At 34.1% G+C, this 13,356-nt stretch overlaps 1 long non-coding RNA gene across 1 annotated transcript; it reads left to right on the top strand.

Moving 5' to 3' along the window:
* The first annotated feature begins 801 nt into the window (after positions 1 to 801).
* On the top strand, positions 802 to 1,883 carry LOC133196512 (uncharacterized). The gene is made up of 3 exons (XR_009722366.1): positions 802 to 1,020; positions 1,325 to 1,562; positions 1,707 to 1,883. It is a non-coding gene; the product is annotated as an uncharacterized LOC133196512 (long non-coding RNA).
* The last annotated feature ends 11,473 nt before the right edge of the window (positions 1,884 to 13,356 follow it).

The following is a 13,356-nucleotide window of genomic DNA, read 5'->3' as shown; positions in this document are numbered from 1 at the left end:
TACACCTGACTGTTTTATTGTCACAGGTACCGGCGTGACGTGACGATACGTGTTTGTGCTGGTTGCCTTACGTTACATTTGTTTGCAATTTATTGCATTTTTCGGGTATTTGTGTTTGTTTGTATCCTGCACTGTCCTGTGCAATTGTTGTAAGTTTCTTTGGTATCTTTCTTTCCCGTTGGGGAAGAAGCAACCAGTTACTTTTGTCTCCACGAAGTGTTTTACAATAGCTATAAAGCATATATTCGTCTATACAGGTAAAAACTGATTGCACTGAACCGTGACTAAGTGAACGGATATAGGGGTCCTCAAATATAACGACTGAATAAAAGAATATGGCGGAGAAATTCTTTTTACGAACCGTGTTCAGTTTTAATTATTCTAAATTTCTTCCATAAAGACAACCACTGATTTTATTTTGTAAAACGTTGTACATGAGAAGTTATTTATTATCTCTTTTAAATTGACTTAAACTTCTCTATGGAATTCTTCTTTATAATGGTGTTTTCTTTTAATTTAGAAACATGAGTGTATACATTTTATCAATGCAATATTAGAATTGATTTAAACTCCCTTTAAACGAGAAGTGGGCGTGTTTAATAAAAATGTACTAGCAATATCCAAACACAATGTTTATAGTCTTGATTTCAAATCTGCAACAACATCAAATTATATAGGCACTCAAAATAAATATTCACTTTACATAGTTATATTCACCCAAAATATATTACAAAAAAATTTTTTGGGAAATATGAGGAAGAGATAGTCATTTTAAAATATTTCCGCATTTGAAAATGGACGAGCAAAGTATTCAATGTTCTTATCCAGAGTGGTGCTCTAAGTGTGGGGTTTTGAATGTTACTGACATTGAAGGATTAAAAATAAATTCGTCTAAGTGTCTGCATTTTTACCAATTAGACTATCCCCTCGAGATCCATACCCCGTTGGGACTCTGAAAGAAGAGAAAAGGTGCTGCGATCGAAGGAACACTAACAGTTTACTATACCTCGAATTCATCAGGTAGACCGATGATTTTTTATCTCCTCATAAGAATTATGACACAGAAAATATTATTAATTATTGTATATTATCAATATCATTATTATATTGTTCATAGTAATAAATTCTGTTTTTTCTGATATAATCTACATATACACAGATTCGATCAACATAATTTAATTTTTATACACAATCCTATATATGTCACCCTTGCCGTTAAGAATATCTTAGAATTTCTTATTTGTGCTTACAGATTCATATTTACAGAAAATAAGACTGAAACTAGTTTTCTTTTAATGAAAATGAATGTATTTTTCTTCTTCAGAGACACTGCAGGCCAAAGGGTTACACATTCCCTTAAATATTATAGAAAAATTCATAACCAACTCAAGAGAACGAACCTCAACTGAGCTGGTAATACAAGCAATTCCCCCCTCTGTTATAAACGTTTACCATCCCTATTTCCCCCTGATCCTCTCTGCCGCAGTAGGGGGCTGAATTGTGCTGCTTGTCTTTGTCATTTTCCTCTCAGCGAAAATAAGATCACATAAATCCAAACCAGGGTTTGTTTTTTTCTGATTCATGAAAATAATATGAATTTCATTGAAAACAAATGAAAGATTTCCTGTTTTGTGTTTGTATGCTTTTTTCTACTTGTAATCAAAAAAACCCCAGATGTACTTTGTGCAACATTTTTTATTATACAGATTCAGCATGCCAAAAAATGTTCAACTCGATGTTATTCTAAACAATTACAACCCACTTGCAACACCTCACGAAAACACAGAGCCAGAACACATTCAGTCAAACAGGAATTCTTATATTACCTTAAGAGTATTCAATGACCAGAACCAAAGGGTACCTGTCACAGACACTTTAATTCAGGAAAAAACACTACATCGTCACAATAGATCAACTACTCCGGTTCAGAAATTGGATAATATTCCATCATGTGTCCAAACAATTACATCGGAGGAATCAATTTATGTGAATGAAATGGGGCTATTTACGTGAATACGGAGGAAACGGTGTCGTTGAATGATGATGAACCAACGTACATGAATGTAAATGAAGGTTATCTCGATTTAAATGCCATTATTCCTCCTCCTTGCAGATGTGCCTCACCCTCGTTTCCAATTCTCTCTTTACTTTCTCAGAAGACATGGCAAAGGAGAGGCTAGAGTAACAATGACGACTCTACACTTCATTCATATATTGAAATCATTTAAAAACAGCTTTTCTGGAAGGAAAAATTGCTCTAACAGATTTATATTTCACTTTTCTTACCAGTAAAATTAAAATCTTGTTCAAATAATTGAAATGAAACAAATGCAGTGCTCTTTGTTTAGTCACAATGACATTTTCTTATTTTAGCTCTTATATCGTAACGTCTGAGTCAGTGAGGAGAAAAAATCAACTTGTTTTCCCACTAAAATAAGTGTCCGTAATTGCTCAAACTTCCTTCAATAAAGGAATTTTTTCTACTACATATTGTTAACTTTGAATCAGGAAAATTGGAATTAATGTTTAAAGATATAGATAGAAACTAGAGCCGAGCTCGTTGCAAAGCAACGAGTAGGTCTTCCGTTGGAGCTGCAGGCAGGAAGAAGTGACCTTGAGTCAAGGTCATGCCATATCATAAGGTTATAAGCAATCTTGTAAGAGGTATCAACTAACAATGTTTCACTCTGTAGTATAAAGACGATAAAGGAATGTATGTGACCTTGAACTTGTCCAAATGACCTTGCGAAAGCCATGACACACTCTGGTTATGAGCAAACCCCATCTGTGTTTTACTCACTTCTCAAATTCACTCATGTTCATACAGTCCATACATCCAGTCAAAATATCTTATCCTTAGTGACCTTGAACTTGAGTTTAGGCCATGTCACACTCTGCATGATACCAACAATGTTTCACTAGAAAAAGACGCTATCGAATTTAAAGCTTCTCATCTAAACTCATCCAAATGACCTTTCATCAAGACCATAACACACACTGGTTAAGAAAAATCCCAATCTGTGAGTTATTGACTGGATAAGGTTAGCCATGTTCTTTCAGACCATAGATCGAGTCAAATAATTTATCAGGTTCCACACAATGAGTGAAGGATTCATTGTGAATGTTTTTGTCCAGTTTGGATATTGAACAAGACGTGTTTGTGAAACACATGCCCCGGTATTGCAGCTTATGGCAAAGGTTTAAGTTTCTCAAATCCGTATCCAATTCCAAGGTCAAAGTCAAGAGATAAGAAATTATGTTACCCAAAGAAAGATCTCGTCTCAGTGAATATAACTGTGAAATATGAAACCGCTATAAGACTAACTATTGAAAAGCATGACAAAGGTTAATTTTTTTTATACTCAAGTCAAATGTTAAGGTCAAGGATAGATTAACGGTGTCCAAAGGAATGCCTTGTCATAAGAAATAGACATTGAAATATGAAAGCCCTAGCATTAATTATTCAAAAGTTATGACAAAGGTCAACGTTTTTTTTTTCAAAAGTAGGTCAAACCCCAAGATCAAGGACAAAAGTCAAAACTGTCGGTACTCAAGGGAGGGTCTTGTCACAAGAAACACACATGTAAAAATACGAAAACCCTAACACCAACCGTTGAAAAGTTATGAATGAGATTAAAATGTTTCAAAGGTAGGTCAAACTCTAAGGTCAAAGGTAAAAAGTCAAAACTTTTAATTTTTTTAAAGTACGTCAAACTCCAAGGTCAAGGTCAAATAGTAAAAATTGTTGATATCCAATGAACAGCGTTTTCACAAGGAATACACCTGTGAATGTGAAAACACTAGTCCCAACCGTTCAAAAGGTATTGCCAAGGTTAGATTTTTTAAAAAGTGGGTCAAACTCAAAGGTGAACGTCACAAGGTCAAAAATATTTATTCCAAAGAAAAGGTCTTGTCACAAAGAATTTCGGATGTGAAGTATGAAAGCCCTAACGCCAACTGTTCAAAAGGCTAAATTTTGCATAGTTGGTCAAACTAAAAGGCTGTAGAAAGGATGAGAGAGACTCCGAGATATTCAATCAAGTAAACTTATGATATTGCAGATCAAATAAAGCATGAGCTATAAGAGCAGGCACGTAGCATCAGCCTCCCCCTTTTTTCAGACCTAATTTTTTACTTTAGTAATGTTCATTGAAAGTCCCGTTGGCCCCCACTTTTTGTTGCAGTATAGTCCCGTTGTCCCCACCCCTTTCCGCCAGGAAATAGGATTCTGGGCTATTTTCCTATTTTGGTTTTGCTTGTGAAGTCTTTTCAGGTAAGTTAATTTTTTTCTCTGGCTGCCCCCCCCCCCTTTTCAAAAACGATGCTATGTCCTTGAAAAGTAACATGTAGAAATGTCTGTCCTGGCATATGTTATAGTTTTATAATCTACAGCCTAACTTTGCACGTAAACCACAAACACATACGTGTAGTACAAAATAATGATAAAAATAGAAATAATCAGTAATATTTAATTATTAAGATAAAAAATGAAAATAATACAAAAAATTCTATATTACATATATAGAGAGATTGTCAATCAAATGGCATGTTCAACGCAATAGCAGCAATAAGAAACTCGCCGACAGTTTTTTTTTTTAATTCCAAATTGCTTTTTAATTTCTACAGATATTTATAATCCTTTCAATGTATGTTCGTGGATTATTGATGGAATAATTTTAGTTACATGTCAAGTTTAATATTATGGTGTTTGTGCTTTGTAGCAAGGATTTGCTAAATACTTATAATTTTCTATGATTGTACCGAAAAGTAGATACATGTTTTAAAGCAGAGCTGCCGCTCAAGCTTTATTTCTGTCGTGTAGATCTAGAGGTCTTTGTGTATATATCATAGGTAAAAGTACCAATACCGATGATCACATCCCTTCAAAGTTATATTATTCTTGTTTATTACGCCCCTTGCAGTGGCAGATCCAGGAATTTCATAACGGGGGGGGGGGGCAAAGTACAAGGCAGGGGAGGGGTCTGGGGGGGCTGCAATGAAGCCCCCAGAGGGTCTATAACAAAGCCCTGGTGGGGATCCAGGGGCGAAGCCCCCAGAAGTTGACAAATTCTTACAAATAAGAGATGTTTTTTCCTTGATTTAAGGATAATGGACATATAAGTTCTACATACAAAAAATTCAAACGGAAGGGGGGGGGGGGGTGCGCCCGGCGCGCCGGCCCTGGATCCGCCTTTGCTTTTTTTTTTATTTCATACATGTAGTTATGCACCTCACCAACCCTTCTTGTGTTCAAGATGTTTCAGTCGTTTGTTTGCATTATAACTTAACAAGAAGTCCGTGATTTTTTGTGTGAAGTTTAGTTTTTAAAATTCCGAAAATGTCAGGCTAAAAGGATATGTATTATTGAAAATAATGAAATTGGTAATCAAAGTTCAAAATACACGTGCGGTGGCGATATTCAAAATTGACAGGAAGTCGCTTGACTTTTTAATACACTTAAAGATGGTGTCAAGAGGAAAGAGTTTGAAAGGTTTGATAAATACACACATGCATCACAGAGTTGACCAATATGAATGCATTATGATCAGGTCACGTGGTAAGTACCTCTATCACAATAATTGACGCGTGGAGCACCTGCATTGATTTCTTATAATTAAGTTAAAAATTTATTTTTAAAAAAATGATGATATTAGTTAATAAAAGTTTATTATTTAAACTGTAATGGTTTGGGTCGTGGATATCGGCCTGGGTAGCTCAGTCGGTACAGCACCTGACTAGTGATGCAGGGGTCCCGAAGAAAATTAAAGAATATTTGTTAAAGGTACGTGTATAGTCAATCAGATTAGAAATACAGCGACTATCAGAATTCCGGGCCGTAAAAAAGATCTGATTTTGATTAGATCTCAGGTATAGGCGAATGTGTGTGTACTGAAGGGGTTAGTTAATTCATTCAAGATTTATTATATTGTTCGTTTGGACGAAGGCTTCATAAAAATATACACACTGCCTGTACAGGTACACTATACCGGTACACATCAATGAATGTTCGGATTAATTCAAAAATCGGCGGACATTAATTTATTTTAGTTATCTAAAGGCAATGTTATTTCCAGAGACATTTATATTTTCTGTTTTTTATGTCTCGGATTTTTCTTTTTTGTGATTTACCGGTTTACAAAGGCCTGTGTTTTAACAGCTGTTCATAAACGCTGTCAATTAATATACATGTATGATCAGAGAAAACGAGACATCTCCCGGTAATTCATTTCTTATGGAAAATATATGGATTGACATCTTAGCATTTACCTGTGTAATTACGATGTTACAAACCGTGACGATGACTGGCCAGGAGGACTACCCGTTATAAAAACAACTCATGATCAACTCAGCGGACCTATAATTCACTTTAATATATGCTGTAAATCAATAAAATCATTTCAGTGTAGTCGATATTTTATTGCAAAAATAATGAAAAAAAAAAAAAAAAAATACGGGATTTAGAATTTTTCTGTATTTCAAACTCTCGATATGCATATATTTGGGGCGCTCTTGCATATGCACTTATAAAACGTGCATGTTCTGTACTTGCATGCGTGTACATTGTACGTGTCCGTAAAACCTTAACAAAGCTGACAAATGTGTTCTGATTTTCAGAAAAAATAATGGGAACCTATAAATAATTACACGTTTATCATTTTGTTCGCATACAGTAACAAGTTAAGTAGAAAAAATAATTTGTTCAACATCGAGGTGCCCGCGGCTCTCTGTGGCCACGTGTATGTAAACGAGGACTGGACTACAACACTTAAGACACAAAGCGGCAGACATGGATGAAACTGTTTGCTATATTACAAAGACTTGAATTATACTACATGTATATTTGAAGGAATTTTTATTTATGTTAATGTTTATTTAATTCTATAAATAATAAATTGACATTCACAAGAGTGATGGTAAAAATAATATGTGCGTAGCATGCGTAGTAATTACAATTATTTACCGAAGCCCCCATTCAATTACAATTGCAGATGAATTAAAATACAACAACACGGGATAGAGCAATACTTTTTTTTAAATGTATTGTTGTGTGAACAGACAAAAACAGCGATTAAAATTCAAAATGATTTTTATGCACCAGTGTTTGGAATTAAGATTATAAAAGATCGGTAAAGTAATCTTACTGATTCGATATAATTAAAAACATAACTTTCCATTAATTAATAGCTCTTTGTACAAAATTGACATTATACGCGATCACAAATACTAACTTTGTTTATGGCCACAGGTGGCTAGTACACTGGTGACCTCGATCAAAGGCGTGGGATTCGCGCGTTGGGTTACATAACTAAACATCGAGCTGAACATGGAGACCGTAATATGCATACAGCTAATGATCGTGAATTATTCAATGCATACAGTTTAAAATCACTTACAAAGTTTGTTGTAATAATAAACGTAGAAGGATAGATTTAATATTCTCAGCTTTTGAACACTATTAATCTAATTTAAAAAAGAAGAAAAGAAAGACTAGTTGTAATAAATAATTTAATAGTGAACCATAAACCACATTTTAAACCTTATTAAAAAGAAAATTAACATTAAATACCGCAGGGTATATTATTGATAGCAAGTCTGTTTGAGTTATACACATGAAGAGGTCTGATTTCCTTGCCGAATGAAAAACGTTACCTGTTTACCTGGCCTGCTTTCTAATACGTATTACGCAATACCCATGGTATACTCGAACAAAACAACATTTTTATTAGATCAAAAAGGTGTAAAAGAACAATTTTGTTCCCAAGATCCAGATCGAAATATTTACCGTTTTTGAGTTATAAAGCAAAAACTTTTAAGGGCCCAAGATCCCTAAGCATAGGGGCCAGCCCCTTTTAAATAGTATAATATGAAAGCCCTTGCAATTATGCACAACTTTTGTTCTACATGTCTTAACAAAATATTTCTAGTTTTCAAGATATAAAGGAAAATATGTCAAATTTTTTGCTGTTTTCCGCGTTCTAACTTTTGACCCCTCTCTAGCGCCATTTTTAATGCAAAAATCAAAAAACAAAAACCGATGTGCACAACTTCAATGCTTCCTCTTTTCAATTTCAAAGGGTTTTGTGCTCCAATTATAACCATTTCTGAGCCTTTGTCTGGAAATCGGAGGCATGCAAAATTCAATCAAAGGGGAATAACTCGTGAACAGAAGGTAATTTCCAAATTGTATTACGGTATTCTGACAGTGTTTTGTAAAGTCTAAAAGCTCTGAAAATTTGAACAAAATCTGTTTAAAAATGAGGAAGATATGAAGCGTCAAAGTTGGCGTCTAGGAAAAAAAAAAAAGAATAATAAGAATAATCTTAATCGTCACAATCAGTAGAAGGTCTTCCGTTGGAAATGGAAGACCTTAATTACATTAACTTTAGTCCAATGATTGCAAAAGTTTCATACATCAAAAAAAAGAAAAAAAGAAATGATTTGAAAGCAGTTAGTTGTACATAGAGAATAATTAAATACTTTATATGCAGGTTCACATAAAGTCATTGAAGAATGTTTCGTGCATTTTATGACCTTTTTCTTTAAAATCTAAAAGAGTCAATTTTAGGTCTTTGAAAACAAATTAAGTCTACAAATGTTAATAAAGAATTATTTTACATGTATATTTGAATAAATCAAGTTATTAACTTCTAAACTTTATACAAACGTTACTTTCGGTTTGATATGAATTTTTGCACGCCGACCCGATACGTGATATGTAAATGTATTTTCGGACCGGTCCTTGATATGGGGTATTGTAACGTCACCCATATCGCACTGTACAGATTCGGTATATTTTCTACTAAGTATATGATAAATAATTTTTAACATCAGTGGTAAGTTTGGCTTAGAGAATATCCATATTTTGATTTTTTTCCCTTCTTGTGAATTTATTAATTGAAATTTAAGAAAACTAGACTGAAAATACAAGAAAATTAAAAAAAAAAAGAATATTTTAAATGTTTCAAATTTTCTATCAACGTCGAATATGTAACCATTGTTACTTTATAGAGTTTAGAATTTGGAGAAATCGAACACATATAAAAAGGGCTTAAAATCCTCAATGAAAATAAAAATTTGGATTTAACTGAACTCACAATGCTTCGGAGACAAATATTTCCTCTAGACACATTTGACCTTCCAATTATGAATGAAATATTCCAACAAGCAAATTCAAAGAATTGTTGTCCACCACTTTCGGTTACTGGGTAGTTTGGATGCAATTATTTATGGCATATTGTAACTATCTTGTTTGTGTGTCCTTCAAACCTGTAGGTCAAGGTCATGCCTTTTTGAAAGGTGTTGTCATATAGGTAATGTACAGACAAAATATGAAAGCCCCATCTTCTCTCATTCAAACGTTATTACCATTGTAAATAAATTGAAAAAAACTGTAGGTTAAACTTTAATGTCAAGGTCACGAGGTCAAAAACCAGCGTACATTTGGAAAAGACTTGAAACAATATAAAAGCTCTATCCTTCCTCATTCAAAAGTTTTCAGCAATGTGAAAATTTTTGAAAAATAGACCAATCTTCAAGGTCACGGGGTTCAAAATAATAGTACATTTGGAAGCGCCTTGTCACAGGTCATGCACATGTCAAATATTAATGCCCTCTCTTTTCGCCATCAAAAGTTGGCAACAATGATAAAACTTTTGAAAAATAGATCAACTGAAGTTCAAGGTCACATATCATAGCATATTCGGAAACTTCGTGACACACGTAATGTACATGTCAAATATGAACGCCCTGTCCTCTCTCATGATTTCGAAAATTATCATCAATGTTTTGTTTTTTTTTAAATTAGGTCAAGGTCAAGATCAAGGGGTGAAAAAATCATTGCATATTACTGAAATGTTTTGTCCCAGGTAATGCACATGTCCAGTATGAATGTTCCATCTTCTCTCAGTCAAAAGTCATCACTAATGTTAAAATGTTTGAAAATTAGGCCAAACGTCAAGGTCAAGGGGTCAAAAATCATACATTGCAGTGCATTTTAAAAGGTATTGTCACAGGGAAAGTAATGTACATATGAAATATGAAAGCCCTACCTCTCTCTTCTCATTCAAAAGTTATGAACAAGGTAAAAGTCGTTTTAAAAGTAGGTAAAACTTCAAGGTCAAGGTTACGGGGTAAAAATCATAGTACATTGTATATTTGGAAAGGTCTTGTCACAGGTAATGTACATGTGAAATATGAAAGCCAAACCTTTTCTCATTCAAATGTTATGACCAAGATTAAAGTTTTTGTGATAGACAGACGGACAAACAGACAAACTGAAAGATGAATGAGATTTAATGCTCCCTCGCAACGAGAAAGTGAGGGACAAAAAGGTCTAAAATATCTTGTAATAAGTCCTCGATAATAATTATTTTGTTATTCAGAGTATATAGAGGATTTTATTAATACTGATTGTCATGTAAATACAGGAACAACATTGCGAATTGTTAGATAGATTCTATTCTCAATCTGGTTGGTTGGGAAATATTTACGCTAGTCGTCTTTGAACACACTGACCACTTTGATCACACTCGAGTTTATATTGTTTGTGGTTCAATGTATGCCTATTTATACTCTTCAAAAAAAAAGAAACGCATAATATGCACAATATCCTGAAAAATTTAAGATATTTTTGTCATACAATTTTTTTAAGATGGATATGATTCATTTGAGTACCGGTAAAATGCATTATTTTTTAACGCAATTGTTAATTGTACAGTTATTCTACAAATCTCACAGACAAAAAGACCTAATTTTGCAAAATGCTAAAAAAATTTTTTTTATCAATTTTCATTTGTTGGTTTCTGATGTAATTCTTCAAGGTACCAGAGGGCTATCAAAGGCTGGTGTTCTCGATATTTTGATTCTGATTTTATCTGATAATTGACAATATTTAAAAATGCTGCATCTGAATGTTGCAAATCACAAAAAGGAAAATGGGCGACTGGAAGCAGGTGTACCACAGTCTACAATTGCAAGAGGTTTTAATGTTAGGCATAGCACCTTATCTAACCTATAATACATATGTCATCAGCATAGATTATGCATTGTTTGCCAAAAATATGGCAGACCATGCGTGACATCAGCAGCATAGGATCGCTTCAGTAGTTTGCGTAATTCTCGTGAATGTTTTACAATGACGTCATCTACAACATCAGCTATTTCTGGACTGCACAGTATATCCAATAAGACCGTTAGCAGCTGACTAAGGAATGCTGGAATTATTGTCAGAGGATTATTCATGCCATTGTTCTGACCTCACAACACCGCAAATATCGCCTTCAAAGATCTCAGACCAACAGAATATGGCCACAGAAACACCGCTGAACATTTTGGTTTAGCTAGTAGTCCAGAATTTTTATCGCTAAGCCTGTCGTAAGTTTAAGAGTGCATAAGCTTTGTAATGAACGTTTTACAGAAAACTGCCTCCAGAACGTTGATAGATTTGGTGGTGGTAGTGTAATGATATGGAAAACGGTATTACAAAAAAGTATGACTGATTTGGTTCATATTCAAAGGACTTTGATGGAAAAAGACAATCTAACTATGTTCTACCTGCACATGCCTGTCCAATATCGCAGCATCCAGGAGCTGTATTTCAGTCTGACAATACACAGCCACATACGGCTCGTTTAACAATGACATTCTTGCAAAGCAACAGCAATCTGTTTCTGCCATGCTCATCTCAATCCCCAGATTTAAACCCAATAGAGCATGCATCGGACAAAATAGATTGGCATGATTTGCCAAAGACAATCGCATCCCCAGACTCTGCAACAGCTGACCAAAACTTTACATTTAGAGTGGGAGAGCATACCTATACAGTTTTTAAAACACTCATTTGCTTCCATTAGGTGCTGTTTTAGGCTATCCTTTGTTACTGCGGGGGGCATACCAGATAATGATCTTTAATGACCTTGAACTGTCTATGATTTTTAAATTCTTGAGTAATTATGACATTTAGATTGTAGACCAATTTTTAACCACATTTCTGTATTATCAATACATCATTTTACTAAATAATATATATGTTTCTTTTTTTGAAGAGTATATAATTCAGCCTTAATGCTGACCTGAACTATCAAATACTCTCTCAATTGAACTCTTAATCATTTGCTCTTGAAATGAATTTTTATTTTCAACTCTTTTCAAATACACAGTAAGAAACCACTCCTTTATTAAGCTGTAAAAACAGGAACAGGAAAGTGATCCTTAAATTGGGATAATGATACCAACATATCAGTACGTTCTCAAAGACTGTTTTCCTGAAAGCCCGGAAGAATATATAGTAATCGTGTGTCACAGTCGTTAATGATTTGTATATAATGTCTTAATTCAAATCAAAACAACTATTTTGTAACAATTAATGGCTTTACTTTCCTTTAGCAGCATAACACATTTAATCAAAGAAAATGTGAACGTAAGAGCTTCATTATTTCCATAATGGTTTGGACGAACCATCATATACTATCTTACATTAATATTTTTTATTTTCAAAAGGTTCAAATCTCAAAATTATCAAAATCCTTATCTAAAAATCGGAAAATTCTACACATCTTTCAATGCCCACTCATATAGTGAAAAAATCTCTCATGGGGCGTTAAACAACATACAATAAATCACCTATTAAGTCGATTATTGGATATTACAAGAAAGGAATTCGAAGAATTTTTTTTTAATTACCCATCATGCTATTTAAGGTCTTAACGATCCGTATTACATGGAGGAAGTATTACCAGGAAAAAATGGCTAAATATTGCCATTCAAAATCAATGAAACCTATGCGTAGAGCATTGATCAAGAATCAGAAATGCAGGTTATGATAACCCAGGCCTGTTTCAGTACGGCATGACATAATCTTTTTCAACATGCTCCTGGCATTGTTAAAATTTCAAACAATTCATGCATTATATATTTAAAAATATGTATTTAAAAATATTATTATTTTACCTTAGGAAGAATTTTATGTACAGTTATTCTTCTAACCTAACGGAGCTGTTTTCTGGCAACTAAAAAAACTTCGGCATCTCATTATCGTCAGGACTCTCGGATAATGTAGAGAAATTCAGGGTGCTGAAATATCCGATTTGGGACTCATTCCAATATTTCATTGCTTACATGTAGCAAAACATGACTAGTTTATTTCGAACATGAATTCAATGGATGATCGATCACACCCGACGTTGTTTGTTGTTGTTTAACGTCCCTCTCGAGAATTTGTCACTCATATGGAGACGCCACCACGTGCAGGTGGAGAGCTGCAATTTTTGACCTATAGTCGGTACTTAAGGCCATTGAGCAGTGAGGGATATTTTTCGTGCCAGCATCTACTGCGACACAGGACCTCGGTTTATACAG

The sequence above is a fragment of the Saccostrea echinata genome, unplaced genomic scaffold (genome assembly GCF_033153115.1).
Source record: "Saccostrea echinata isolate AGI-Se365-2 ecotype Australia unplaced genomic scaffold, CSIRO_AGI_Sech_v1 ptg000030l, whole genome shotgun sequence".
NCBI classification, from domain to species: domain Eukaryota; kingdom Metazoa; phylum Mollusca; class Bivalvia; order Ostreida; family Ostreidae; genus Saccostrea; species Saccostrea echinata.
Note: the sequence above shows the minus strand (reverse complement) of the source record. Positions and strands in the feature narration are given on the sequence as shown.